At 41.9% G+C, this 21,442-nt stretch overlaps 1 pseudogene; it reads left to right on the top strand.

Annotated features, from left to right (window-relative positions):
- Positions 1–1,625: 1,625 nt before the first annotated feature.
- On the top strand, positions 1,626–21,105 carry LOC110591264 (annotated as a pseudogene).
- The last annotated feature ends 337 nt before the right edge of the window (positions 21,106–21,442 follow it).

The following is a 21,442-nucleotide window of genomic DNA, read 5'->3' on the forward strand; positions in this document are numbered from 1 at the left end:
CCATTCTTTATGGGATTTTCACATAGTGACTTTTATTCTAAAGAAGCAGAGTAGCTAGGGCCAATGGGCCATCCTTAACAAGACCATCTCAAGTGCTTTTTTGTAGATTATCTCATTGATTTTCCCAAACTGAGCTCTGTTTACCAGAGTAGGTGGGTCATGACAGTTTCCTACTTGGGCTCTCCAAATAAGGAGGCTTCCTTCCCCATTATCTTTGATCTTTCTTTGAAAATCATCTCAAAGAGTAGGCCCCAGAATACATCAGCTTCACTCCCAGATGGTGCTGAGATATGTGCAGTTAGACTCGCATTTACAAGGGAGATGGGAGGAGAGACCTGGCAGCCTAAAATGGACCAAGACAAATACGATCTTTGTGAAGCCAGGTTTTGCAGCTATGTAATCATTAAAATTATCCTCATCTACAGTGAGTTGAACCCAAATCCCACATGGAGGTTGACATACTTAGAGACACAAGCTTTATTTACACTGTCCTTCCTATTTATTGTGGTGTTTATCATGTTTAATTTGTTGTTGGTTTTACGCATTTTGCTTTCACTGGTTGTGGAGGTTTGTGGCTTGCCTTTTAACTTTGCACAAGTTTGGTACAAAGGAAATTTAGAACACCAAAACATTTTCCAAACAATTTCAAAATGAACTACGTCCCCAACTAATTTGATTTGTAGGAAAGAAAGAACAAAGTCTTGTTACCGGAGAGCTCTAAAATATAATTACTCACACGTGCAAACATGTTTAAGCGTGGGTTCTCAGCGAATGCTTATCGTGCAGCACTTTCTTGCTTTGACTGTTGCCCATTAAAATCCTCCTGCGCCATATGCAGGTGTGATAACACAGCCAACTGCCAATTCTCACTGGCTCAAGGATCCTTTTAAAAATGTCCAGATGGATATGAATGTCGGATTTGGCAGTTAAATTATAGAGCCCAATATATCTCTTCTAAGTACTAAGGCACTGAAGCAAAGTATCGATGTTTTCCTGCACCCCTAAGTAGATTTCAAAAGAACAGTTTGGCTTTTCAATGGGGAATTATATTTCCTCATTCTTCTGAATCTCAGGATAACTTTGTTAGGACTTTTATCACTTTCTTCAGTCCACGTATCTTATGAACAACATCAAAAACTTTTTTTTTTTTTTTTTAGTAAGCTACAAGTCAGTCAGAAATTGGCTTTTGAGGTGACTTGGTATATTAAACAAGTGCACGGTGGAGGGGAAATGAAGCAGTGGCATTATAGCTCCCCTGGGGAGCTCCCCAGAGCCTTCATCTACCCTTCCGAGAAGTGATTTATAGGAAAAGGACATGAGAACAGAGGGACAGAAAGGCATCTAATTGATTCTTGATGATAGGAATCACGAACACAAACATCTGCCGCCTCCAAGAGAACCAGGCTCAGCAGCAGTTTGTTATCAGCTCTGCTGTGGGAAAGTGCCACAAAGATCACCATCACTACTTCCCCTTGCCCAGATTGGAAGTCCTCAGTAGTAGTCAGGAAACTGACTATTGGTCACCTTTTCAGATAACTTGTGTGGCTGAGAGAATGGGTTTGCCTCATCTAATATGCTGTGCAGTGCTTCCTTCTCGATGAGCATCTGCATGTCATCTCTAGAACATGGCGCATGGTAGGCCTCTCCACAAGATGGCTCAGTGGGACCCTGTCCCATGATAGACCCAGCATAGTACATGTAGGGAGTATGGCAAGAGGAAGCATGGGGAGTGTTTAAAGAGCAACAAGGTATGGGGAGAGGGTAGAAGAAAGGAAATGGTGTTTTTATATTGTGCCTGGCTCAGTCCAGGTGTAAGGCAACTATGCGATGGTATTTGTAGTGATGGCTTGAAGCTGGGGGGGTGGGGCTGGTAAGCTGTCAAGTGGTCCAGGTTTCCCATTGTCACCAGCCAGATGACAGCCAAACTTTACTCTTGCATCTTTCATATTTGGAAATAAGGTTGGAATACACATTTTAGATGAAACGTAACAGGCAAAATAGAAGAGTTGGGAGTCCTGTAACTTCATATAACATTTAAGTGCTTTTAAGTGTAAACAGGGACAGTAGACAGAGAAAGCAGGTTAATAGACAACAAGATTAAAGTAGTGACCTCATGTTTTTTGGCCTGAAGGTGAATTCCCTGCAGGCCAATTCTCTCTGAACAACCTACCCCATCTGTTTCTACATTCTTAGGTAATTTGTCCAAATTACGTACTTTATTTCATTTGAGCATCACAAAAATGGATACTCATGGCTAACAGACGTCTCAAATGTAAGATGCCTCAAGTTGAACTCCTGATCCGACCCCTAAAGCCTGTGTTCTGTCTCCGTGATGGCAGGTCCAGCCTTCCCATTACTCAGGCTGAAAACCTCAATGTCATCCTGATTCTTCACTTTCTCTTTCACTCTACATCCAGTTCTTCCAAATATCCTCATGCTTCTATCTTCAAAATACTGTTCATCACTTCTCCTGTTACTACTGTGCATCTGCGTGAACATCACCTCCCTTTTTTTACTGCACTGGTCTTCCGACTGGCACCCTTGTGATTCTAGCCTTAATTCACAGCCAGGGGAGCCTTTCAGACATAAATTAGATCAAGTTACTCCTCTCTGCCAGACTTTCCAGTGGCTTCCTATTTCACTGAGAGTAAAAACCCACGTCCTCATCAGGCCCCCAGAGCGCTAATAACCCGGCTCATAACCTCATCCCTTACAGGCCTCCCTCACCCCCCCGAAATCCTTGTTCTTTAAACACTCCAGACATGACACTGTCTTAGGGCCTTGCCCTGCTGTTCCCTCTGCCTAAAATGCTCTCCCTACACGCTGACTCCCTACACTTCTCCCACTCGATCTTTTCTCAAATGTTACCTTCTCAATGAGGCTTGCCCTGACCATCCCATTTATTATGATAACAGCCTCTCCAGCACTCCCTACCCCCATAACACCTTACTTGCTTTACTTTTCTTTTGAATACATTACAGTTTTAATCATACTGTCTTATTTATTTGTTATGTTCACTGTCTATCACCCCCAGACTAGAAGCACCATGAAGGCAGAGGTTTTTTCCTCTGTTTTGATCACTAATGTATCCTAACTGCCCGGAACAGTGCTGGCACATAGTGGGTGCTCAATAAATATTTGTCAAGTGAATGAAGTCATCTCCGTCATAATGCTATCAGACTATACTTTTATATTCCAGGAATATTTATGAAGAGTTTTCACATTTTCATGGCATCATTTAAGCCACACAAAAACCCTGTGTGGCAGGCACTGCCATAATCCCAATTTAAAGAATGAGAAGCAAATGCAAGAGAATTGAAGAACTAATTGAACCCAACAAGGAAGTGCTAGGGCCAGGATGGAAACCTAGGTCTCTCCTACTGTAGAGCCCAGGTTCCTGGGCCCTGCTCTAGCTCTCAGATCTCACTTCGGTGACTCTTCCAAATAGCTGTGACCCCTTCTTAGAGTCACTGTCTCTCTCCTAACTCAAGAGACTCCCGTGTTCTTTCCTGATGCGCAAGTGTGCCTCTCCGTATTTGTTCCATATATATTTTTTAAAAAGTCTGATGAACTTAGAATACAAAGCTCCTGACTCCTGGTTGAGTGCTCTTTTTCTTACCAGACTTGAATATATGAATGTAAATGATGATTGAATTCACATATCATAATACAAAGAGATGCATACAGCAAAATCCCAGCAGAGAACATGAGGCTTTGCCTCTGTTTTGAGAAATTGTTATTCAGCTCCAAGCAGAATTATTTTAAACTCAACTTGTTTTTCATGGGGTGCTATCATACAAAACACTGGGAAAAGCCAATCAATAATCAAGCTTTGTTGAGTAAGAAATAAGTTCATGCTGCTTTGGGGGCTTGGATAAGTTTGCTTTCTTTTGGGTGTGTTTTTACTTAATAATGTCCACAAGTTGGGTCAGATCCTAGCAACCTAGAGATTGTAATGAAGGATATTTCACTTGAGGCATATTTTCAGTCTTACAGGCTGATAAATAAATTATTACCGTGAGTATTAAAATGTGCTTTCCACTATTATGGTACAGAGTGCATGGGAGGGACAAATCCCTGATCACTAGGGGTGTCAGGTTGTGGTCATCTGTCTTCCAGCTTGCCTGCACTGATGTCTAGCTATGGAGATTACAAATGCTGTTTACCTAATCAGATTCTCCCAAGACTGAAACACTGCCTGACCTGTCCACAGAATCTGCTTAAACCCAGCCCCCATCTGCTGGTTCTTCCTTTGCCCTAGTCTTTTTTTCCCTCTTCACTTTTTACTTGAATGGTATTAGCCTGCTTCTTGCATTTTCCTTCTTTCTACTTTAAAAAGTGCTTTTAAAGATAATCTATAGGAATAAGATCAGGAAAACATCAAGGATGTCTGTTCATCATTCCATTCCACATTTTACTGGAGGTTCTAAACAGTGCAGTAAGACCAGAAATCAGTGAATGAATGCATGAATGAATGAATGAATGATTGACTAAGTCATCCAGGTTATAAAGGAAGAAGGAAACTGTCAATATTCGCAGACAACATGAGAAACTATCTAGAAAAGCAGACAGAATCCAAACAAAAATAAAAGCTATTAGGACTAACAAGTTTAGAAAGGTTGCGGGATCTGGGGTGCCTGGGTGGCTCAGTTGGTTAGGTGTCTGCCTTCGGCTCAGGTCATGATCTTGGAGTCCCAGGATCTGAGCCCCACTTTGGGCTCCCTGCTCAGCAGGGGGTCTGCTTCTCCCTCTGCTCCTCTCCCTGCTCATGCTCTCTCGCTTGCTCACTCTCAAATAAAGAAATAAAATCTTTAAAAAAAAGGAAGAAAGCTGGCAGGATACAAGATCAATATAAAACATTCTATTCTATTTCCATACACTAGCAAGGAACAATCAGAAATTTAAGTAAAACATTTCAATAAATAGCACCAAAAAATGAAATATTTAGGGATAAATCTGACAAAAGATGAGAAAGAGCTGCATACTGAAAACTGTAACACTATGCTGAGAGAATTAAAGAACACTTAAGTAGATGGATAGATACATCACATTCATGAGTCAACTACTCAGTATTGTTAAGATACCAGTTGTTCCTAAATTGATCTGTAGATGCAATGCAATCCTAATCAAAAGCTCCGTAGTTAGCAAGCTAAATCTAAAATTCACATATACCAAAAAGAGAGCCTAGAAATAAACCCATGCTTTTATAATCAATTAATTTATGACATAGGAGGCAAGAATATACAATGGGAAAAATACAGTCTCTAATTAATGGTGTTGGAAAAACTAGATAGCCACATGCAAAAGAATGAAACTAGACCACTTCATACACCATACACAAAAATAAATTCAAAATGGATTAAAGACCTAAATGTGAGACCTGAAGCCATAAAACTCCTGGAAGAGAACACAGGCAGTAATTTCTTTGACATTGGCCATAGCAACATTTTTATAGATGTCTTCTCAGGCAAGGGAAACAAAAGCAAAAACAAGCTACTGGGATTACACCAAAATAAAAAGCTTCTGCACTATGAAGGAAACCATCAACAAAGTGAAAAGGCAACCTAATGAATGGGAGAAGATATTTACAAATAATGTATCTGATAAGGGTTTAATATGCAGAATGTATGAAGAATTTATGCAACACAACACCCAAAAAAAACCAAAAAAACCCCCAAATAGTCTGATTTAAAAATTGTCGGAGGACCTGAATAGACATTTTTCTAAGGAAGACATACAGATGGCCAATAGACACATGAAAAGAGGCTCAACGTCACCAATCATTAGGGAAATCAAAACCACAGTGAAATACTAGCTTACACCTGTCAGAATGGCTAGAATCAAAAAGACAAGAAATAGCAAGCATTGGTGAGGATGTGGAGAAGTGGGAACCCTTGTGCACTGTTGATGGGAGGGTAAATTGGTGTAGCCACTATGGAAAGCAGTATGGAGGTTTCTCAAAATGTTAAAAATAGAAATGCCATATGACCCAGTAATTTCACTATTGGGCAATTTACCCAAAAGAAACAAAAACACTAATTTGAAGAAAAGATATATGCACCCCTATGTTTAGGGCAGCATTATTTGCAATAGCCAAGATGTGGAAGTAGCCCAAGTCCTATCGATAGATAAATGGATAAAGAAGATGTGGGATATATATATATATATATATATATATATATTAAACCATTTCAATGGTGAAACACACGGAGGTATATATATATATATATATATACACACACACACATACATACATACAATGCACTATTACTTGGCCATAAAAAAGGATGAGATCTTGCCATTTATGACAATGTGGATGGACCTAGAGGGTATTATGCTTAGTGAAGTAAGTCAGTCAGAGAAAAACAAATACCATATGATTTCACTTATATGTGGAATCTAAAAAACAAAACAAATGAATAAGCAAACAAATGAAAAGCAGAATCAGACCTATAAATACAGAGAACAATCTGATGATTGCCAGAGGGGAGGGAAATGGGGGGGATAGGCAAAATGGGTGAAGGAGAGTGAGAGATACAGGCTTCCAGTTATAGAATAAGTCATGGGGATGAAAGGTACAGCACAGAGAATATAGTTGATAGTATTGTAATAGCGTTATATGGTGACAGATGGTAGTTATACTTGGGGCGAGCATAGCATAACATAAAGTTGTCGAATCACTAGGTTACACGTGAAGCTAATGTAACATTGTGTGTCAGCTATACTAAAAAAACTCACATGTAAATGCAAAGGATGTAACATAGACAAAACAACTTTGACAAAAAGCACAAAGTTGGGAGACTAACAATCACATTTTAAGACTTAATATAAAGCGGGGCGCCTGGGTGGCTCGCAGTCGGTTGAGCGACTGCCTTCGGCTCAGGTCATGATCCCGGAGTCCTGGGATCGAGCCCCACATCGGGCTCCGGGCTTGGCGGGGAGCCTGCTTCTCCCTCTGACCCTCCCCCCTCTCATGCTGTTTCTCTCTCACTCGCTCTCTAATAAATAAATAAATAAAATCTTTGAAAAAAAAAAACTTAATATAAAGCTATGGTAATCAAAGTGCTGAGTTATTGGTATAGATTGACAAATGCAGATCAATGGAACAGGACAGAGAGCATGGAAATAGATCCACCATATACATGGACAGCTGATTTTTGACAAAGTTTAATGGCAATTTAGTGTAAAGAGTAGCCTTTTCAAAAATTGGATATTCATATACAAAGAAATAAATAAATTCAATCCACAACTCACACCATATACAAACAGAAACTCAAAATGGATCACAGACTTAACCACAAAACCTAAAATTATAAAACTTCTAGAAGAAAACACAAGTAGAAACCCTTGTGACTTTGAGTTAGTCAGAGATTGCTTAGCTGTGACACCAAAACACGGTGCTTAAAAGAAACTGGTAAGTTGGATTTCATTAAAATGAAAAACTTATGCTCTTGGAAGTCACTGTTAAAATAGTGAAAAACAAGTCACACACTGGGAGAAAATATGTGCAAATCTATATCTGATAAAGGACTTATATGCAGAATACTTAAAGCACTCACCAAACTCAATAATAAGAAAACGAAAGACCTAGCTAAACAGTGGGCAAAAGATCTGAACAGACCCTTCACCGAAGAAGGTATACAGAGGGCGCATAAGTACATGAAAAAGATATTCAGCATCATTTGTCACTAGGGAAATGTAAATTGAAAACATAAGACAATACCAGTACACACCTATTAGAATGACTAAAATTAAAAAGAGTAACCATACAAAGGGTTGGTAAGGATTTGAAGCAACTGGAATCTCATGCACTACTGGTAGGAATGTAAAGTGGTGCAACTGCTTTGGAAAAGTTTAATGGTTTCTTTGAAATTTAAACAAACATGTACTGTATGCTCCGTCCTCTCAACTCATGTTTACCCAAGAGAGATGAAAGCACGTCCTACAGAGATTTAAGTGTTAAGTGATCATAGCCAAAACTAGAAATGACTGAAATGCCCATTAGTAGGTAAACAGATAAGTGAACTGTGGCTTATCTGTGTGCTGGAATATTACTCAGCAATAAAAAGGCATAAAGCTACATTATAAAATATAATATGGATGAATCTCAAAATATGCTGGGTGTAAAAAGCCAGATAAAAATGGTATGTTCCTTTACGTTAACATTTAGAAAATGCAGACTAACAGTCTGCCAGGTGGATGGTCGCCTGGAGGTGGGAGTGAAGAATTGGGAAGGAGAGTTTACAGACAGGTATGAATCAGCTTCTGCTGGTGATGGATATGTTCACCATCCTGGTTGTGGTGCTGATTCCATCCATGTAAACATACATCAGAGCTATCAAACTCTGTTTTAAATATGGAAAGTTTAATGTATGTCAGTTATACTTTGGTATAAGCTTTTTTTTTTTTTTAAAGATTTTATTTATTTATTTGAGAGAGAGAGAATGAGAAGGAGGAAGGTCAGAGGGAGAAGCAGACTCCCTGCTGAGCAGGGAGCCCGATGCGGGACTCGATCCCGGGACTCCAGGATCATGACCTGAAGCCGAAGGCAGTTGCTTAACCAACTGAGCCACCCAGGCGCCCGTTGGTATAGCTTTTTAAAAGGACATCGAAGGGAACCTCTTTCCATTTAGTTCTTGTACTGACTCTTCCTTAATGTATAGTTAGAATGGCAACTGAGGCCATTTTCCTTGTATGATAGTAGCTTCCTCTGAGAACTCTCATTTAAGATTTTATAGGCTTCAGATTATTTTACTCTTCTTACTTCCACCCCCTTGTTTTCATCTCCCTCCTTTCTTTTTCCATGCTAAGGATATCACTTGACACCCTCTATATTCATTCTGCCCCTGCTAGCTGCTCCCAGAAGATGGTTGAATCTCCATGCATTCTTGTAAACATTGGAGGAATTGCCTTTTCCCAGAGTCATGACATACTCCTTGGGGATCCTCAGGAAGAAACAAGATGAACCAGATCCTTCCCACCACATGTGAGGACATGCCAAGGACAGTCCTCTAGGATTTTCCTTACTTTTCCTCCACTCAGCTGCTGGACTCTAAGAAAGATGAGGTCTTGGGGAGATGCTCCCTTTCCTACATTTGCTGCTGCCAGAGGGAATGGAGCCAGCATCCCACCCTTCTCTGGTCTCTGTTTTTCATGCCTCGTACCTTTGTGTTACCAGTGGGTAAGGTAGTGTGAGCAAGTAAGAGTTAGTAGTTTCTTCCATCAAGCCCCTACAGAAAGTGTCTGCTATGCCCCAGGTAACTGAGTGGTTAAGAAGTTAGCAAAAGGAGTTTTGAAAGAGACACTGACATTTAAAACAAAAGCCATGCTAAAAACGAAGACTAGATTAGACTCTTACTTTAGGCACGTGTTTCCCTACCCCTTCCTATCTAGGCTGGGAAGAAGCTAGCAAGTTCAGACAGATGGTACCATATCACACTAAAGAAACACATTATGTATTTTTAGGGTCTTTTTTTTCTGTGAAAGCTATACAATGAAATCTAATGCCAATTTTGCCTGTAAAATTTCACTAGGGTTTTTTTTTTTAATTTTCTGGCTTATAATTTTCATTGTAGAGTTAAAAGTTGAAAAACAAGAGGTAACTTACAGTGAAGTATTCTTTCACTTAAGGAATCCAACAGTTACTATGTTTCTTAATGTGTCTTAAAAATAATAGCACAGTTTTCCATGTGTCCTCTTTCTCAGCTTGTAAGGTGCCACTGGTATGATATGCTTCAGAGGAAGCTAGGGTCTTACTCTTGAAGTTCTGGTTTGGAGAAATGAAAAGCATGTGGGCTTGAAGTAAGATAGATGCATGTTTACGTCTTGGTCCTGCCAGTCAGTGGCTCAGGGGCCTTGAGCCTTCTTCATAGGTATCAGTAGATCGGGGTCGACAAATATGTTCTATAAAGGGCCAAATACTAGTTTAGGCATTGTAGGAAAATCGCCTCTGTTGCAACTACACTCAGTGCCGTGGTTGTAGCAGGAAAGCAGCCACAGACAGTAAACAAATGGGTGTAGCTATGTTCCAATACAACTTTATTCACAGTCACAAGCTGTGGGTCACATTTGGCCCATGCGCTGTAGTTTGCTGACCCCCGATACAGATAATGCTACCTTCCTCCCGGCGTCGCCACGAGGGCTGCATGCCATATGTAAAATGATCAGAATAGGGGCTGGCTGACATCAGCTCTAAGGGTCCGCTCCCTTATCCCATGCCTCTGCGAGTCCCCTGCTGCCACCTGGGACCCCAGTTACAATGTACTCACTGAGGGGACGTGTCTGTCAGCAGGGCATCAGACTACTCAGGAAAGAGTTTCTCTTTGCATCCTTCTTACTATGTGTGAAAGTACTTTCAAAGCTCTGAGCACAGTAACAATGCCAATTATTGTTTGTTTGTTTTTGTTTTGTTTTGTTTTCCTTCCTGGTGTCAGGGTGAGGAGAGAGGAAAGCATTCCCAAAGGAAGTGACCCCTGGGCCCAAGGCAGCCTCTTTATGAAATCTTCCTGTAGAGTTTTGAGGAAAAAGCAGAACTGATTGGACAATGCCTCCCCCCCCAGCCCCTCCGTTTCTGGATGGGTTTTCTGATTTTGTGATAAAGAGGGTCAAGGTATATATAAGATTTTAGTTTGAGAAAAAGGTGGCATGTTTGAGCAATTTCTGTTTGAGCCTCATGCCAACATGACAAGATCAAGATTTACAGGAAAATTGCTGTTGCATTGGAATTGGTAGCAAGAAATAGACTCTGCTCTATCCCTGGTTTAGAGAATAACCCTAAAAGTAAAATTTATTGGGAGTCTTTTTTAATTTTTTTTAGAAAGTGATATATTTCTCCTTTATAATATTTGGAAAATGGAGAAAAATATATAGGCATCAAACAAACTAAGAAACACAACCCAGCAAAGCTTTCCTCTCCCCCTCAAATGTTGATATTAGGTCTTTTACTCCTTTTCATCTTTTATAATAGACGGAGACTCTCCGCATCATTTTAGTTTACAAAATTGGAGTCATCTGCTGTGTTCATAGCGTTACATCCGTAAGCCGCTCTTTTCACAATAACAGCGTGAAGTGAACACATTCCCGTGTGTGCAAAAACTTTTTACGACATCATTTTTAATGGCCTCAGAGGATTCCAAATTTTGAGATAACACATTTATTTGGAGGCTGATCCTTCGAGACTGCCCTTTAGGAACTTTAACTCCTCCTTAGCACCTTTGTCAGAATTGGAGAAAGGAAAAGAGAGAGACGAGGCGGGGGTGGGGGGCGGCAGGGAGGGATCAAGGAAGGGAGAGATGGATTAAGCCTCAAATCAGTTCGATTGTGTCCTTTTTAAAGTGGTGAAAGGTTTGGTGCAGGAGAATCGTAAAGCCTCATGATAGTCAGAGCTGCAGCGAGGCGACTGAGCAGGAGTCTGATGTGGCAACAGGCAAGCAGGATCCCCCTCTCCGCGTCGGCGGCTAGCCTGCTAGCGGGGGCATGGCCTCAGCCACAGGGCGGCACGGTGACAATTCGAGAGTTGACAGCGTGGATTCGTATTGCAAAACCACCACATGCATGCCCCATCTTGATTAATTGGGTTGTTTGATCTTAGACATTCTCCTGTCACAGAACATTCTGTGCTTGCACAAGCGATAATGAGTTACCCCAGGGATAACCTCTTCAGAACTAATAAATCTCTAACTCTTAGAGTAGTGAATACATCAGCCCTTGTCTAAAGATACAAAGCAATACATTAATAACATTTAATATTATAACATTAGTGTCTGGGTGGGTATGACACACTGTATGTTAGCAATTAACCCCTTCGTTTGTGGCATTGATGAATGAGATTAGAGTTGGATTTAAGGATTTGTTAAATGACAAAGTCTAGTGACCTTAATTACTCTAATCTTATCTGACCTAGATGAATGAAATGCATTTCTAGCACATAAAACGATAAGCATTGTTACCTTAATGCACAAACTGCTGGTTAGATCTCTAATGTTAAAAACAAAAGTGGAATGAGAAATAATGAAACATAGACTAATTTATACATAAATCTCCAAAAAGAAAATTAAATGTACCTCAGATCTGGGCCACATAACATCTCCCTTCAGTCCTTCTCTAATTTCTAAATAAAAATTGCTTTCTTGCCCCGATTATAGAAGAGTTTTACCTACGCACTGTGAAGACAACAGGTGATGAAAAAAACTTGCAGAGAGAAAGTAAAAATAATCCATGATCTGATTACACAGATATAACCAATGTTCATATTTTGGTTTATTTCCTTCCAGCATATTTTCTATTAAATACATATATACTTTCCTAATATATATATTTCCTGTATATATTTATTTTCCTAATATGTAGGAATGGGAGCATGTTATACATATTATTAATAACATTCTCTTTTTAGGATAAACAATATGTCTTGGGCCAGTATTGTTCTTCTTCCTCCCTTCAGAACACAGAGACTTAATTGCTTTTGTCTGTCTTCAGAGCAGCTGCTACCGCCCCAACTTCTTGAGGTCTGTCCCCCAGACTCACTGCAGAAGACAATAAGCCTCCCAGATCCTACTTTCCTCACTGTGCGTGAAGCCCACCACATAGACCATTGTTAAAGATTTCGCTGCTAATTAAGTAGGAAAACAGATGATAGAAAAATAGCCACCATGGTAGGTTCTATAGGTCTGACGTCCTTAGACCTTCCCATTTCCCTGGCTGGGTGGTCCCTGCGTGGCATGAAAGGCTTGTTTGTCATCTTTGATCGTGGGTAGAAAGCTCATCAGACTCCCCCTCACTTAGGCCTTTTCCTACCGCCAGCCTCTATAGATAAGTGATTCTCAGGCTACCTGGGAAAAGATCCAGTAGCTGTTGATTTTGTTTTGCTTTTAAATATACTTTTTTGGGCATAAAATACACATCATCTGAAATTTACCCTTTTGCCATCTGTAAGTATACAGTTCAGGGTCATGAAGTACATTCACTGTACGTTCAAGGACATTGTTGTGCAACTATCACTACCATCTCTAGAACATGTTTCATTTGCCCAAACTGAAACTGTACCTGTTAAACAATAATTCTCCATTCTCCTCTTCCCCCAGCCCCTGGCCACCCCACTTCTACTTTTTGACTCCCCCAGTTTGACTATGCTAAGTGCCTCATGTAAGTGGAATCATACAGTATTTGTCCTTTCTTGAGTGGCTTATTTCACTTAGCACGATGTCTTCAAGGTTCGTTCAGGCTGTGGCATATGCCAGAATTCCCTCTCTTTGAAAGCTGAATAACATTACGTTGTATGGATACCACACGTTTCAATCCATTCATTCATCAGTGGACACTTGTGTGGCTTCCACCTTTTAGCTATTGTGAATAATACTGCTTTGAATATGGGTGTACAAGTATCTGTTTGAGTCACGGCTTTCAGTTCTTTCAATCCAGTGAAATTGTTGGATCATGTGCTAATTCTGTTTTTCATTAATTGAGGAACCACCATACTGTTTTCTATAGAGTCTGTACTACTTCACCATTAGGGATGGAGGATGCGGGTTCTGATTTTTCCCTTGCCAAGATGTGTTATTTTCTGGGGGCTTCTGTTTGGTGTTGTTTTTGATAGTAGCCATCCCAGTGAGTATGAGGTAGGTATATTATTGTGGTTTTGATTTGCACTTTTTCTAATGATCAGTGATTTTGAGCATCTTTTCATGTGGTCATTGGCCATTTGGGGATCTTCTTTTGTGAAATGTCTATCTGAGTCCTTTGCTCATTTTTAAATTGAGTTGTTTGGGTTTCTTGGTTGTTTTGCTTTGTTTCGTTTTTTAACTTCACTTCCATTATAAATTGATATTTTTATAAAATACAGTAAAATTACCTATCTGTGAATTACTGGATACCAAAATGAAGGATGTTAAGTCCTAGGACTTCTGTTTCTAGCCATAATGAAGTAATAGGGCTTGATTTACCCTTCCACCTTAAATGATTAGGAAACCAGCAAAATATATGAAACAGTGGTTTTCAGATATTGGACGAAAGTCCTTTTAGGAGTATGATCCTTTCACAGAAGGGAAACAAACAAGGTGAGACCTGCTTGGAGGCAGCCCAAAAGCACACCTTGAGAAGATCAGACTGATCTGTGGTAACGTACCTGTATTTCAGAACAAAGTTGACTGCTGTGTAAAGGAATATGACTAATGCCAGCACCCAGCAGTGGAAATTCACACTCTCCACAATCCAATTAAAAAATTACCAGGTATGCAAAGAAATAGGAAATATGATCTATAAGCAGAAAGAAAAATCAACTACCAGAAGATGAACTATAATGAAAATGAAACAGAAAAACGTGACACATAAAATATAATCCCCATTTAAAAAATATTAAATTTATTGGATAAAACATTACTCCATCAGATTGCTATAACAGTTTCTCAGTGTTTACTCCCAACTTCTGTACATATCACTCCGTGCACTAGTGACATTTCACAGGCCATCACCCGGTCCATGGAGAGCATTTGCTGTATCTCTGCTTAGACCAATTTTTTTTTTTTTTTTTTTTAACTCCCAACAGATTGACTTGGATATGTGGTTAGGGCAAAAACCACCATTGACTACATTGCCATACAAGAACCTTGTGTCTCTAAGTGAATAACGTATTTCAAGGAATTCCAGACAGAGCAGCTCCCACCTCAATGGGTTTTCAGCACCGTGCCAGACCCTGAGGGAACACCTGAGGTGTGTGATCCTCAGAGTGAAGTGTGGCAGGGAAATTTATGAGAAGCCTAATTAACACTGTCATTTTAGATAAGTAGAGGCACAAGGTTTTACGTAAAACCCTTCTGAGCCTAATTATTTCTTATTTTAGCATGAACTTTAGAGGAAACTGTACTAAATCATTCTGGGAATAGGTTCTCAGTTCACAAGATGCTGAGAACTAATTACTGAATGCATTGAATTGTATGCATATTGTAACAGCACAGTTTAAAGACATGGTTGGAAGAGCCATCATGGAACTCTCACCAGCTAGCTCTGTGAGGCAAATGTCTGTGGACACATTGTTCCAGAAGAGTATGGGGTGTTTTAGGTTCTGTTAATTAGCAGCTTTCCTTTACAGTCTTGAAGATTGCTGCTCAGCCTGTCCAGGTCACTAGTTAACTAATAAACGTTAACTATCTATAGCTACATGTCTGTGCATGTTTACTTATTCTTTCATTCATTCAGATCTGCTTAAGAAGTGTATAGTATCTGAGGGATTAATTTAAAAATTACACAATTGGCCTTTCTAAATTAAAAGCTCTGATATAATTTTACAGAATATAGCACTGTTGAATTCAAGTTAGATAGTTTTCGTTATTTTCTGTGGCAAAAGCACATCTGCCCAAGGGCAAGGAGTTGAGTCCTTAGGTGTGAACCTTGGAATCATTTGGCAAGAGCTGGTTGCCTAACATCGACTTCATCATCTACAGAGGTTCATCATCCCCTTTGGTTCCCCTGGAATCATTAGTGTGTGTTTCCTGTGAGGGGCCATTTTGGTCTGTTGATGAGGAAACAGGTGGCAGAGTGCTGAGTGATGTCTGCCTTGTCTGGGGGTTGGCACATATACCTCAAGTGGTCACAAGAATGACAGAAGTGATGTCCTAACTGAGCTAGCTTGGAAGTGAAAGAGGGCGTGGGGCACCTGGGTGGCTCAGTCGGTTAAGTGTCTGACTCTTGATTTCGGCTCGGGTCATGATCTCAGGGTCATGAGATCGAGCTCCGAATCAGGCTTTGCACTGGGTGTGGAACCTGCTTAAGAGTCTCTCTCATCCTCTCCCTCTCCTCACCCCACCACCTCTATCTCTCTCTCTCTCTCAAAAAAAATGGAAGAGGGCAAATAGCCTTTTCATTTTGTAATATTAAGTCCATATCCCTTTATCCTGCTGTGCAAAATAGAATCTCATGGTGATTATAATCACGTCTTAGAGGATGATCTGCCAAGATACATGAAGAGTTGTCCCTGACTTGGGCATTCATATCTGAGCCTCTGGCTGAGTGCCCAGCCTAGCTGCAGACAACTGTAGCACATCTGTGAAACAGCACCTTTCCTGTTTTCAGTGGGACACTGTGCTGTGGGTTACTCAGTTTCTCTATGAATTCCAGTAGGTGCTCCCTATATACATGCAGAAACTTCTCATAAGGTGACAAATGGCCCCTAGGGATGAATATTCTAGTTACTTTTGGTAACAGTAAATAAAATTATTTAGAAATGGATTGGAAGGCTTGTCTATGGAGGAAGGACCGGTGGTTATCCTTAGGCTTGGATAAACTGGCTTTCTGAAATGAGAATGTAATATTCCTGACAGACTGAGTGTCTTTTTCATTTCATTTAAATAAATCACTTTCATTTAAAAATAATCATTGAGGGGGTAGAGGTGAACTCTTGTGTTAAAATAGAGATGGCAAAAAATTGGATAATAAGGACTCAATTTTTTTTCTGCCTCCTAGCTTTCCTCTTTGGCGTTCTCTGAACTTCTGTTATTGGTCACTTTTTTGTTGTTGTTTTGTCTGTGTCCTCTCTTGACACCCTCAGCCAATCCCTTGGTTTCAAATATCACCATTGCTTTGTAAAAGACAATCAAATCTCTCTTTATAGATATGGACTTCCTGTTATGAGATAATCTCTATCAGCGAAGCCATCTTGATTTGGTTTTCTCTTGCTTGCATCCAAAAGAATCTCTTTTTCCTTTAAACAATAATGGGAGAGTGAATCACTCTGAAGCCAAGTCATGATCATGTCACTCTCACGTGCAGTAGTAATCTTTGGTAGTTCCTCACTCCCTACCAAAACACTGTAAATTTTGTCCCAACTTGCCTCTCCAAGCTCATTTCTTTTTTTTTTTTAAGATTTGTTTATTTATTTTATAGAATGAGAGAGAGAGAGCATGCACGTGCCAGAGCTCGTGCAAGTGGGGGGAGGGACAGAGGGAGAGAATCTCAAGCAGACTCCTAGCTGAGTGGGGAGACTGAGGCAGGGCTCGATCTCATGACACTGAGATCATGACCTGAGCTGAAACCAAGAGTCAGATGCTTAACTGACTGAGTCACCCAGATGCCCCCAACCTCATTTCTTATATGCTTCATTTACATGATCCCTTCCAGTGGTTAAAACACTTTAAGAGCTGCAGGGGCTAGGAGAGGAGGGGCTGCCCAGCCTAGCAGCTGGCTAGGCCATGGACCAAAGCCAGCTCCCCTTTCCCTGCCCTCACTCCACATCCAGAGACTGAACATGGAACTAACTGATGTCAGCCTGATTTTCACTTTTTTTTATTTTTTTTTAAAGATTTTATTTATTTATTTGAGAGAGAGAGAATGAGAGAGAGGAGGGAGGGTCAGAGGGAGAAACAGACTCCCTGCCTAGCAGGGAGCCCGATGCGGGACTCGATCCAGGGACTCCAGGATCATGACCTGAGCCGAAGGCAGTCGCTTAACCAACTGAGCCACCCAGGCGCCCTGATTTTCACTTTTGTTTGGGAGTGGGAGATGATCTTGGAAAGTTCTTCTGTGTCCCATTATAGAAAAAGAAGAAATCGAATGTCCTGAAAGGTGTGGATTGCCTTTGAGAATGGTTCCTGGACCCCTGAGCTCCAGGATCAGCAAGCTCTCTGTATTGTTGTGCCCTCGAGATACGAGGTTCTCCTCTGGCAGCAGGAGGCTTACCTAGAGAATGGTGTAGCTGCAAGACCAACTTCAGTGCACAGAAGAACAAAGAGGAACAAGGCATTCAGGTGGCCAGCATGAGGGGACACACACAGAAAGCATCAGGTTACTATCACACAGCTGTTTCTGCTGCCATCTGAGAAGAACTCAGAGAGCCTGTTCCTGTTTGTGACAGCAAGCTCAGGGGTTCGGTCCATTCCAGTAACCCTAAAGAGGGAAATTCCGCATCACGAAAGAGAGTCAAAACTCAAGGTAGAGTGGGAGGTAATGGGCATTCCTCCTACAGTGATGTCCCTTTCTGCAAAGCCCCACCTGGTTCCTAAATTCTCTATGCAGAGTAAACATGGAAACTAGCCAGTTAATCCCAGTCTCCTTCCCCCTTCTCCTTGTGACTCCAAGAGTGGGAGCCATACCCCTCAAGCACTCCTTGGGTCAGATGAGATCATGGGCCTGAAGAATGGAACTGGAAATGGTGCCAAGGGCGCAAGATATTTTCATCCCCTCCTTTGGTCAGAGAGCTCCCAGGACTAAAGAAAGTAATTATGCTGACCACAGGAAGTCCCAGGATTCTTAGCACAGTGATGACCCTATCAAATTCCATGACCCACAGGTCTTCCAGACTTTCCCACAGTCAGACTTGTCCAAATCCCACACCTGCTCAGAGGATGTTAGCCCAAATGGTACATATGTTTACAGACTGCAGAAGCTGCACTGAGGGTGAAGTTGAAACTGCCACTCCTTTCCAAATCCAGGACATCCCTAGCAGCAAGACAGAGAGAGAACCAAAGCCCCTCTGAACACACAGATAACTGCCTTTGGAATGATCTAAAACCTCTCCTACAACAGCCCCCACTTCCAGCCAACCAGGGCCATAATTCCTCTCTGAATGCCAACTGCCCATGACTCTGCATTCTGGCATCAGCCCCCAGACCAGCTGCTCCCATGTGTCTCCTGGCCTAGGACAGGCCTGGGGGAGAAAACAAACTGATTCCTTCTGTAGAATGTAGCCTGGCCAGCTATATTTCACTGCTCCTACATGGTATTGGGACAAATAAATTTGATGCCCCCAAACCAAGCAGTTTCCTCTGTCTCCTACCAGGGCAATAGCTCTTTGGAAAATCCCTATATCTCCTCCCCCTTCTCCCTTCAGCCCTTCCACTAATGTTGGGTGGAGATCCCCCCACCCTGGGAGAGAATCCAGATAGACTGTTTCATGAGCAGCTGAAACATCAGTAGCTTTCCTTTCAAACTCTCAGAAATATCCGGCATATGCTTTTACCTAATGAGAAAGTATTCACATAGCACAAACAATGCAGAATGCTGGGGTGTTACACGGAACTCCCAAGTAACCATAACGGTTTATACAGGTCATGATGATTCAGTACCAACGCCTAGGTAAGGGACTTGGGCCCCAGACAGATGTGGGGGCTCTGCTTGTCCTTATAGGATACAGACATGTGTCCTTTTCTCCAGTTGAAGTGGTTCTACCTTCAACAAACTCCCTTGTGGGCCCCTAGGATCCAACCACCCAGATCATATAGTTCCTGAGCAAAGAGTTTTGGCTGAAATGACAGGAGGCATTTTTATAAAGAGTAGTAGAGGAATCAGTACCACAGTACTCTCCCCAGGTATGACTGTTTATTAACATGGACATGCAAATTGATCTAGGGGGCTCTCCTCTGATAGCAGATGACTCCTGATGAAAGCTAGGTACCTGGGCAAGAAGAGTCATCTCCTGATAGTATTGGTATGCCACATTCTCTGTTCCTAGGGCGATTACCCTCAACCCCAACATGCCAGGGGGCAGATAGGCCTCCTTGGATTTGCAGGAATGATAAGCTCAACAATGGAAGGGACAGATATCCCCAGTTGTGCACCTAGACCTGGTCTTTCTGGAGTCATTGGGCCAGACAATAGGTCAAAAATCCTAGATGACTGAAACTTCTCTCCTGGCCAAGCCATCTTCGGTGGTCTAGACTGAGGGGAGCACTTCCAAAATCCCCAGAGTTGTCTGTGGAGAGGTTTCAACAGCATTTGGCAAAAGAATGCCCAGGCCTTCTCCCTGGGATAAGCATGGCAGGCATCAGGCCCAGCATGGAGATAACCAGGATGATCCCAGGCTCTCAGTGCACATTTCCATTTTCCATTTCTAAGTTTCACCAGCGATGACTTTCTAAAAGCAATGCCCCACAGATGGGCACTGGTTGGGCTTTGAGTTTGGGATGGGCCTTAATGCCATGAAGAGAGATGTGAATTTAAATGTCAACACAAGATCCAACAGATGTGATACCTTAAAAGATGAGAGGCTTGGTGTGCCCTGGAGAGATGATGAATTACACTCAGGTGGCTCCAAGATGCTGCCTGCTTAGCAGAGGATGGTTTCCCTGCCATATGGTGAGTACCCTGCAGGAGGAAGGCATGGGCCTTGGGCCATTCCCTCCTGTGTCTCAAGGTCCAGGAGGCAATAATCGTTTTGCAAAATCTCAGAGAGCCAGTCAGACCCACCAAAGGGCTAATGGCCAGCTTTGTCATAGTCATTGCTACTTGTCGGTTCTTCTAGAAACCCCATTAGCTTCTACACACAGCTCCCCCAGTTTGACACAACCAAGGCAGAAGCCCATGAATAAATCTCTGGCAAGCCACCATGTGCATTCTGCTCGTATATTTCTCTGAAACCTCCCACCATGTGCAGTCCAATCGTCAGTGCCGAACTTGCCATTGGGGAACCTCAAGCTTCTCCAGATTCCACCGTATGTGGTGGGCCTGATGGTGGGCTCAGACATTGGTACTTTGATTAAATAGTCCCATCTTAGGGTCTGCTGCTGCTCTGCTTGTTCTGCTTCTGTGAGTATCCAGATGTCTTCTCTGGTACAGCTTGCCTCCAGAGCCTGTCCTTTCCCAAACCTGCTCTCCATTATGATGTGTTGAATATCCAAGTTGGCAATGCCTCCTTGTACCATCATACCATCAAGACTGCTGTTGACTCACATGACAACTCCCCTCTAACTCTTACACCCACCTTGCCATCCGTGAATAGCACGCCAGGAATGGGCATTAACACACGAAATCCTCAAATTTCATGTTCTAATGCCAACCCTCAGCCCAGTGGGAATGACCCAGCCACTTCTCACTCCAACCGTATGACCTGAATACCATGGGAACCAGCATGTCTTTCAGTGGGGCCTGATTTGATGTCACACAAACCTACAGTGGGTCATGGGAGTAGGTGCCATTTCCTTACCATGGTCCCAGTGGAGGCAGAGGAACTTCCCAAAAGATGTTGGTGTTCCAGAAGAAGGCACACTTGGCCATCCCAATAACCTACCTCAAAATTCAGCAGATGCAGCACCTTGCAAGCCTGGAGGCCCTAGGGGTCCTGACTCCTTCATTACGCTGAGCAATGGCATGCCTTCTATGTCTATGGACCCTGATCTCTAGGTCATAGAGTTAGAAGTAAAGTCCCAGGCTATACACAGCACTGGGATCCTCGACCTGGGTTATTGCACAGGGGACAATGGCAAGCCAGACTTCAGAATGGCACTAGCATTACCTGGCAGGGTGGGTCTGGGGTCAGCAGAAGTTCTGGCCATCCTTCTGGGTACAGGTGCGTCCATGCCACGCCTCAGCCCAGTGAGATCACTGACCTCTCTCAAGTAAGAGCAAAGTATTAATAAAATGCACCCCCCAAAAAAAGGAAGAAGAAGAAGAAGAGGAAAAGAAAAAGAACTAAGTTATTAACAAGTTGGGTGTAGGGTAGGGATAGCAAGGACATCTT

Source organism: Neomonachus schauinslandi, chromosome 7 (genome assembly GCF_002201575.2).
Source record: "Neomonachus schauinslandi chromosome 7, ASM220157v2, whole genome shotgun sequence".
In the NCBI taxonomy this organism is placed as follows: domain Eukaryota; kingdom Metazoa; phylum Chordata; class Mammalia; order Carnivora; family Phocidae; genus Neomonachus; species Neomonachus schauinslandi.